Genomic DNA, 10,282 nt, shown 5'->3' on the forward strand with positions numbered 1-10,282 from the left:
ATAGTAGTTATATTCTTGTACATAGGAGCAGTATTATAGTAGTTATATTCTTGTACATAGGAGCAGTATTATAGTAGTTATATTCTTGTACATAGGGGCAGTATTATAGTAGTGATATTCTTGTACATAGGGGAAGTATTATAGTAGTTATATTATTGTACATAGGAGCAGTATTATAGTAGTTATATTCTTGTACATAGGAGCAGTATTATAGTAGTTATATTCTTGTACATAGGAGCAGTATTATAGTAGTTATATTCTTGTACATAGGAGCAGTATTATAGTAGTTATATTCTGGTACATAGGGGCAGTATTATAGTAGTTATATTCTTGTACATAGGAGCAGTATTATAGTAGTTATATTCTTGTACATAGGAGGCAGTATTATAGTAGTTATATTCTTGTACATAGGGGCAGTATTATAGTAGTTATATTCTTGTACATAGGAGGCAGTATTATAGTAGTTATATTCTTGTACATAGGGGCAGTATTATAGTAGTTATATTCTTGTACATAGGGGCAGTATTATAGTAGTTATATTCTTGTACATAGGGGCAGTATTATAGTAGTTATATTCTTGTACATAGGAGCAGTATTATAGTAGTTATATTCTTGTATATAGGGGCAGTATTATAGTAGTTATATTCTTGTACATAGGGGCAGTATTATAGTAGTTATATTCTTGTACATAGGAGCAGTATTATAGTAGTTATATTCTTGTATATAGGGGCAGTATTATAGTAGTTATATTCTTGTACATAGGAGGCAGTATTATAGTAGTTATATTCTTGTATATAGGGGCAGTATTATAGTAGTTATATTCTTGTACATAGGGGCAGTATTATAGTAGTTATATTCTTGTACATAGGAGCAGTATTATAGTAGTTATATTCTTGTTCATAGGGAGCAGTATTGTAGTAGTTATATTCTTGTACATAGGGGCAGTATTATAGTAGTTATATCCTTGCACATAGGAGCAGTATTATAGTAGTTATATTCTTGTACATAGGAGCAGTATTATAGTAGTTATATTCTTGTACATAGGAGCAGTATTATAGTAGTTATATTCTTGTACATAGGGGCAGTATTATAGTAGTGATATTCTTGTACATAGGGGAAGTATTATAGTAGTTATATTATTGTACATAGGAGCAGTATTATAGTAGTTATATTCTTGTACATAGGAGCAGTATTATAGTAGTTATATTCTTGTACATAGGAGCAGTATTATAGTAGTTATATTCTTGTACATAGGAGCAGTATTATAGTAGTTATATTCTGGTACATAGGGGCAGTATTATAGTAGTTATATTCTTGTACATAGGAGCAGTATTATAGTAGTTATATTCTTGTACATAGGAGGCAGTATTATAGTAGTTATATTCTTGTACATAGGGGCAGTATTATAGTAGTTATATTCTTGTACATAGGAGGCAGTATTATAGTAGTTATATTCTTGTACATAGGGGCAGTATTATAGTAGTTATATTCTTGTACATAGGGGCAGTATTATAGTAGTTATATTCTTGTACATAGGGGCAGTATTATAGTAGTTATATTCTTGTACATAGGAGCAGTATTATAGTAGTTATATTCTTGTATATAGGGGCAGTATTATAGTAGTTATATTCTTGTACATAGGGGCAGTATTATAGTAGTTATATTCTTGTACATAGGAGCAGTATTATAGTAGTTATATTCTTGTATATAGGGGCAGTATTATAGTAGTTATATTCTTGTACATAGGAGGCAGTATTATAGTAGTTATATTCTTGTATATAGGGGCAGTATTATAGTAGTTATATTCTTGTACATAGGGGCAGTATTATAGTAGTTATATTCTTGTACATAGGAGCAGTATTATAGTAGTTATATTCTTGTACATAGGAGGCAGTATTATAGTAGTTATATTCTTGTACATAGGAGGCAGTATTATAGTAGTTATATTCTTGTACATAGGAGGCAGTATTATAGTAGTTATATTCTTGTATATAGGGGCAGTATTATAGTAGTTATATTCTTGTACATAGGGGCAGTATTATAGTAGTTATATTCTTGTACATAGGAGGCAGTATTATAGTAGTTATATTCTTGTATATAGGGGCAGTATTATAGTAGTTATATTCTTGTACATAGGGGCAGTATTATAGTAGTTATATTCTTGTATATAGGGGCAGTATTATAGTAGTTATATTCTTGTACATAGGAGGCAGTATTATAGTAGTTATATTCTTGTATATAGGGGCAGTATTATAGTAGTTATATTCTTGTACATAGGGGCAGTATTATAGTAGTTATATTCTTGTACATAGGAGCAGTATTATAGTAGTTATATTCTTGTACATAGGGGCAGTATTATAGTAGTTATATTCTTGTACATAGGAGCAGTATTATAGTAGTTATATTCTTGTACATAGGAGGCAGTATTATAGTAGTTATATTCTGGTACATAGGAGCAGTATTATAGTAGTTATATCCTTGCACATAGGAGCAGTATTATAGTAGTTATATTCTTGTACCTGGGGGCAGTATTATTTATAGTAGTTATATTTCGTTATTGACTATTTTGCCAGTAGGGGGCAGTATTAGTTTAGCTGATCATGCAGGTCGGGGTAGCATGTTATGTAGGGCAGTGGCTGGTCAGGTACATGATGATTAGTCGTGTATAGTCGCGGGTGTATTACACATATTGCAGTTTTCCCATTAGCGTTTTGTCTTGGTAATTAAATGAATGAAAACAGCCCTATCCTGCATGTTGATAGTTTCCTAGTTGCAGAGTGAACAGCCATGTTGACCTGAGGCTGCTCTTGGCCTTTGGTGTTGGTGCGGTTACGGTTGTGTGGACTGGTTGTCGGTTCCCCTCCCACTTCTTGTATCCTGCACATTACTCCGGAGCGATACTGGATATTGAATCTAAAATCTTCTTTTTCTGCCTGTTTGTGGTAAGAAGTGACGATCCCCCAGGAGAGGCCGTCTGCGCTCACGCTGCGTGTTCTGTGCGTTCCCTGATGTCCCACAAATGGCGGCATGATTGTTTTCCTCTGTGACTCTCCTAGAAATCCGCTGCCTCCGCCATAAGGATGAGATCACATCAGACCTCGGGGGCAGATCCACATTTATGCTGCAGCCGGACAGCGACCCCCAACATCCAGTCAGTGTCACTAAGAAGGAGGCGTCCCGGGGGCGATGATCTCCCATCATCCCGTCTGTCTAGGGTCCGCACCAGCCTCATACACAGGAGATCTGGGGGATACAAGATGTCAGGAGCAACCGCCGGCCGAGACCCTCCATAACCAGTGTACGACGAGAAGAACTGATGGAGGCGACGGGCGGTCACCAGTCACTGATGATGGAGGCGACGGGCGGTCACCAGATACTGATGATGGAGGCGACGGGCGGTCACCAGATACTGATGATGGAGGCGACGGGCGGTCACCAGATACTGATGATGGAGGCGGCGGGCGGTCACCAGATACTGATGATGGAGGCGGCGGGCGGTCACCAGATACTGATGATGGAGGCGACGGCCGGTCACCAGATACTGATGTTGGAGGCGATGGGCAGTCACCAGATACTGATGATGGAGGCGGCGGGCGGTCACCAGATACTGATGATGGAGGCGATGGGCAGTCACCAGATACTGATGATGGAGGAGACGGGCAGTCACCAGATACTGATGATGGAGGAGACGGGCAGTCACCAGATAGTGACATAAGACTGGACGAATGGTTTTAATGGGTAATGGAATCTGTGCCCCTCTTCAGCACCATTTTCCTTCCACAAAAAGCACAGCAGAATTGTTTCTTCTGTGTTTATCGGGGTCCATAGCATTTCCTTAAAAGATAATACAATCCATCAGCAACAACTCTCCTGCTTGCTGAATGGTTTCCAGAACTGCAGGTGATGTACACTAACAGTTATGGTTATGTAAAACAAAAAACGCTGTGCACATGCTGCAGATTTTTCCGCGCAGATTTGGTGCGGATTTAAAACTGCAGCATGTCACTTCTTTTGTGCAGCTTCTGCAGACGGCATAGCAGCAGACCATCTCCCACCAATAACTGGACCCGGCGCTATGGGATTGTCTGGAGCCGGACTGGAAAGGGTCATAGTGTTAGTAAAGGTTTCCACTGACTTACAGCAAGCGGGGATGTAAAGTGGAGGAAACCGGAAGCAACGTACAGGAGCTTCTCACAAAGTTAGAATATCATCAAAAAGTGAATTTATTTCAGTTCTTCAATACAGACAGTGCCTCTCCTCTATTCTACAGAGTCATTACACACAGAGTGATCTATCTCACGGGTTTATTTCTGGTAATGTTGGTGATTATGGCTTACAGCCAATGAAAACCCAAAAGTCATTATCTCAGGAAATTAGAATAATTATCAATAAACCCCTGTTAAGGCTCCTAAGTGTTTATAAAGGTCCTTTAGTCTGTTTCACACTAGCGTTCTTGGGCGCAGCGCAGGGCCGCCGCTAATCCCCGCCCCCAGCCGCACCCCTCCAATCAGCTCCTCCTCTGATCGCATGAGGCTGCATGCGATCAGCGTATCCTATATTTAGCGTTGGATACGCTGATCGTGCACTGACCTGATTTTGCTGACGCTGCGCCCAGAGCACAAAAATGCAACACAGCGCCAGCAAAAATCAGACTAGTGCACGGTCAGCGTATCCAACGCTAAATATAGGATACGCTGATCGCATGCAGCCTCATGCGATCAGAGGAGGAGCTGACCGGAGGGGGCGTGGCCGGGGGCAGGGCTTACCAGTGGCGGCCCTGCGCTGAGCCCAAGAACGCTAGTGTGAAACTAGCCTTAGTCTGTTTCAGTAGCTCCACAATCATGGGGAAGACTGCTGACCTGACAGATGTCCAGAAGGCAGTCACTGACACACTCCACAAGGAGGGGAAGCCACAGAAGGTCATTGCTAAAGAAGCCGGCTGTTCACAGAGCGCTGTATCCAAGGTGCACAAGCAACCGGGATAACCGCAGCCTGGAAAGGATTGTTAAGGCCATTCAGTAATGTGGGGGAGATGCACAAGGAGCGGACTGCTGCGGGAGTCATTGCTTCACACCACACACAGACGTCTCCAGGACATGGGCTACAAGTGTCACATTCCTTGTGTCACCCACTCATGACCAATAGACAACGCCAGAAGCGTCTTACCGGGGCCAAGGAGAAGAAGATCCGGACTGTGGTCAGTGGTCCCAGAGTCTGGAGGAAGAGTGGAGGCCACAATCCAAGCTGCTGGAGGTCTAGTGTGAAGTCTCCACCATCAGTGATGGTTTGGGGAGCCATGTCATCTGCTGGTGTAGGTCCACTGTGTTTTATCAAGACCAAAGTCAGCGCAGCCGTCTACCAGGACATGTTAGAGCTCTTCATGCTTCCCTCTGCCGACAAGCTTTATGGAGATGGAAATGTCATTCTCCAGCAGGACTTGGCCCCTGTCCACACGGCCAAAAGTACCAATACCTGGTGTACACACAACAGTATCACTGGGCTTGATTGGCAGCAAACTCGCCTGACCTTAACCCCATAGAGAATCTATGGAGTATTGTCAGGAGGAAGATGAGAGACACCAGACCCAACAATGCAGACGAGCTGAAGGCTGCTATCAAAGCAACCTGGGCTTCCATAACCCCTCAGCAGTGCCACAGGCTGATCGCCTCCATGCCACGCCGCATTGATGCAGTAATTGATGCAAAAGGAGCCCGACCAAGTATTGAGGTCATTTACTGATCATACATTTCATTAGGACAACATTTCAGATTTTACAATCATTTTTCCAGCTGGTGTTATAAAGTATTCTAATGTACTGAGATAATGACTTTTGGGTTGTCATTGGCTGTAAGCCGTAATCACCAACATTACCAGAAATAAACCCGTGGAATAGATCACTCTGTGTGTAATGTCTCTATAGAATATAGGAGAGTCACTGTCTGTATTGAAGAACTGAAATAAATTCACTTTCTGATGATATTCTAGTTTAGTGAGAAGCTCTTGTATAATATACAGTGGGGAAAAAAGTATTTAGTCGCCACCAATTGTACAAGTTTTCCCACTTATAAAGATGAGAGCGGCCTGTAATTAACATCATAGGTGACCACAACTATGAGAAAACAAATCCAGAAAATCACCTTGTCTGATACTGGTAAGATTTATTTTGCAAATTATGGTGGAAAATAAGTATTTGGTCACCTAGAAACATGGAAGATTTCTGGCTCTCACAGACCTGTAACTTCTTCTTTAAGAGGCTCCTCTGTCCTCCACTCATTACCTGTAGTAATTGCCCCTGTCTGAACTTGTTATCAGTATAAAAGACACCTGTCCACAACGTCAGTCACACTCCAGACTCCACTATGGTGAAGACCAGAGAGCTGTGGAAGGACACCAGAAACAAACCCGTAGCCCTGCACCAGGCTGGGAAGACATACAAGACCACTGATAATCTCCCTCCATCTGGTGCTCCACACAAGATCTCACCCCGTGGGGTCAAATGATCACAAGAACGGTGAGCAAAAATCACAGACCCACACGGGGGACCTAGTGAATGACCTGCAAAGAGCTGGGACCAATGTAACAAAGGCTACCATCAGTAACACACTACGCCACCAGGGACTCAGATCCTGCAGTGCCCGACGTGTCCCTCTGCTTAAGCCTGTACATGTCCAGGCCCGTCTGAAGTTTGCTAGAGAGCATTTGGATGATCCAGAAGATTATTGGGAGAATGTCATATGGTCTGATGAAACCAAAGTAGAACTGTTTGGTAGAAACAAAACTCGTCGTGTATGGAGGAGACAGAATGCTGAGTTGCATCCAAAGAACACCATACCTACTGTGAAGCATGGGGGTGGCAACATTACATCATGCTTTGGGGCTGTTTCTCTGCAAAGGGACCAGGATGACCGATCCGTGTACATGAAAGAATGAATGGGGCCATGTATCGTGAGATGTTGAGTGCAAACCTTTTCCATCAGCAAGGGCATTGAAGATGAAACGTGGATGGGTCTTTCAGCATGATAATGATCCCAAGCACACCGCCAGGGCAGCGAAGGAGTGGCTTCATAAGACGCATATGAAGGTCCTGGAGTGGCCTAGCCAGTCTCCAGATCTCAGCCCCATAGAAAACTTTTGGAGGGATTGGATTTGTTGCCCAGCGACAGACCCAAAACATCGCTGCTCTAGAGGAGATCTGCATGGAGGAATGGGCCAACATACCACCAACTGTGTGTGCCAACCTTGCGAAGACTTAAGGTATCCACGGGCCTTATTACATCCGGATTTTCTGCAGATTGAATGCTGCATACAGCCGCGGCGTTTAATCCACAGCGTCCAGATGTTACAGCATAGTGGAGGGGATTTCATGAAATCCCGTCTCCACTATGCGCCCTAATACGCGGGTGACACACACCGTCTTTGCAAGGTAAATAACCCGGTCTACGTATGCGGTGAGACTGCTTGTGTTCAATGAGCGCATCCGGAACCACCGGGAGAACAGAAGGAGGCGGAGCAGGGTGTCCACTCCGCCCAAAGCGCAAGGAATGTGCTACGTGGAAGATCACCCAGAAAACGTCCGACCTCTGTCACTGCCAACAAAGGGTAAATAACAAAACGCTGAGATGAAATGTTAATGACCAAATACTTAATTTTCCCAACTGTAACAGCGATATCCACAGTGCCCCCATAATAACAGCGATATCCACAGTGCCCCCATAATAACAGCGATATCCACAGTGCCCCCATAATAACAGCGATATCCACAGTGCCCCCATAATAACAGCGATATCCACAGTGCCCCCATAATAACAGCGATATCCACAGTGCCCCCATAATAACAGCGATATCCACAGTGCCCTCATAATAACAGCGATATCCACAGTGCCCCCATAACAGTGATATCCACAGTGCTCCCATAACAGTGATATCCACAGTGCCCCCATAACAGTGATATCCACAGTGTCCCCATAACAGCGATATCCACAGTGCCCCCATAACAGCGATATCCACAGTGCCCCCATAACAGTGATATCCACAGTGCTCCCATAACAGTGATATCCACAGTGCTCCCATAACAGCGATATCCACAGTGTCCCCATAACAGCGATATCCACAGTGCCCCCATAACAGCGATATCCACAGTGCCCCCATAACAGCGATATCCACAGTGTCCCCATAATAACAGCGATATCCACAGTGCCCCCATAATAACAGCGATATCCACAGTGCCCCCATAATAACAGCGATATCCACAGTGCCCCCATAATAACAGCGATATCCACAGTGCCCCCATAATAACAGCGATATCCACAGTGCCCCCATAATAACAGCGATATCCACAGTGCCCTCATAATAACAGCGATATCCACAGTGCCCCCATAATAACAGCGATATCCACAGTGCCCCCATAATAACAGCGATATCCACAGTGCCCCCATAATAACAGCGATATCCAGTGTCCCCATAATAACAGCGATATCCACAGTGTCCCCATAATAACAGTGATATCCACAGTGCCCCCATAATAACAGCGATATCCACAGTGCCCCCATAATAACAGCGATATCCAGTGTCCCCATAATAACAGCGATATCCACAGTGTCCCCATAATAACAGTGATATCCACAGTGCCCCCATAATAACAGTGATATCCACAGTGCCCCCATAATAACAGCGATATCCACAGTGCCCTCATAATAACAGCGATATCCACAGTGCCCCCATAATAACAGCGATATCCACAGTGTCCCCATAATAACAGCGATATCCACAGTGCCCCCATAATAACAGTGATATCCACAGTGCCCCCATAATAACAGCGATATCCACAGTGCCCCCATAATAACAGCGATATCCACAGTGCCCCCATAATAACAGCGATATCCACAGTGCCCCCATAATAACAGCGATATCCACAGTGCCCCCATCACAGTGACGCAGTAATATAATGGGTGCTGTACCCGCCGTGTTCCTCATGCAAAACAAAGCCCCTCAGAGCAGAGGCGCAGCTGTCTCTCTCTCTCTCTCTCTCTGACCTCTCACATTTCTCCTCTCATTTTCTTTTTTCTCGCACCTGTTCAGTCCCACAGAAAAAAAAGTCACGAACAACAACGAAAACTGCAGCTAAAGAAATGAAGCTGGAACAGCTGCACCCAACGATAGATAGATATGAGATACATGGATAGATGATAGATAATAGATGGACGGATGGATAGATGATAGATAATAGATGGACGGATGGATAGATGATAGATAATAGATCGATCATTGCTCCTTGTTAGCGCAGCATGGATCCGGAGAAAATTGACAAAAAAAAAAAAAGTTAGAGAAGGATCCACGTGGCCGGATGGATAGTAAATCTGTAACTTCCTTTCTCGTGACTTTGTTCTGGTTTTTCGATCTTTTTTTAACCGTGTGAAGTTACATATTTGTGTCGCTCGGCCATGTGGATCCTTTTCTTTTTTGTCGATCATAGATTCTTCTCCATTTTGGGTCGTGGCCTCCTGATTCTCTGACTCGGAGGACGGTTAATGTGGCGCAGACCTGAACCCTCTCTCCGGGGGACATTCCGGGATTCTTCTGTGAGACCCTCCTCATCCTCCATCACTATTACCAGATGCTCAGAGTTGGCGCAGTAACTTATTACAGATGACAGACCCTGGAGGTGGGGGCCACTGGGGGGCGCAGCCTGTCAGACAGCCAGACACCGATCACACGGCCCATAGGGGGCAGACACACGGGTCCTCTGCATCTGGGGGAAATCAGCGCTGCTCCGCAGTATCGTAGAGTCACAGCAGATGAGGGGTCGGAGAAGGAAGAAACCAAGAATCGAAGCCACATCAGAGCCTGGGAAGCGTCACTAACGAAAGATACAAAATGTATCAGGACGCTGATCCCGATCGCTCTGGTCCTTACATCATGGCCGCACCACAATCATCGGAACGCTGATCCCGATCGCTCTGGTCCTTACATCATGGCCGCACCACAATCATCAGGACGCTGATCCCGATCGTTCTGGTCCTTACATCATGGCCGCACCACAATCATCAGGACGCTGATCCCGATCGCTCTGGTCCTTACATCATGGCCGCACCACAATCATCAGGACGCTGATCCCGATCGCTCTGGTCCTTACATCATGGCCGCACCACAATCATCGGGACGCTGATCCCGATCGCTCTGGTCCTTACATCATGGCCGCACCACAATCATCAGGACGCTGATCCCGATCGCTCTGGTCCTTACATCATGGCCGCACCACAATCATCAGGACGCTGATCCCGAT

This window comes from Dendrobates tinctorius, unplaced genomic scaffold (genome assembly GCF_039654945.1).
Source record: "Dendrobates tinctorius isolate UK_male_01 unplaced genomic scaffold, ASM3965494v1 ptg000173l, whole genome shotgun sequence".
In the NCBI taxonomy this organism is placed as follows: domain Eukaryota; kingdom Metazoa; phylum Chordata; class Amphibia; order Anura; family Dendrobatidae; genus Dendrobates; species Dendrobates tinctorius.